Here is a 219-nt window from a genome sequence, read left to right on the forward strand (position 1 = left end):
AGTAGTTCGTGTCGTAGTCATGGTGTAACAGGTGGTGAGTGCAGTGTGTGTTTTGTGTTGGCTAGTGGTGTGATTCAGTTAATGGTGTTTCTCTAGTAGCTCAGATGTAAGTGGGTGCTGTGTGTTTCTATAGTGTCTTTAGGTACAGTATAGTGTATGGTTTTATCCGATTGCATGTTGTAGAGCAATGTAAGCGCTGTCGTGTAAAAGACTAAAGCA

Source organism: Penaeus monodon, chromosome 27 (genome assembly GCF_015228065.2).
Source record: "Penaeus monodon isolate SGIC_2016 chromosome 27, NSTDA_Pmon_1, whole genome shotgun sequence".
Lineage (NCBI taxonomy): Eukaryota > Metazoa > Arthropoda > Malacostraca > Decapoda > Penaeidae > Penaeus > Penaeus monodon.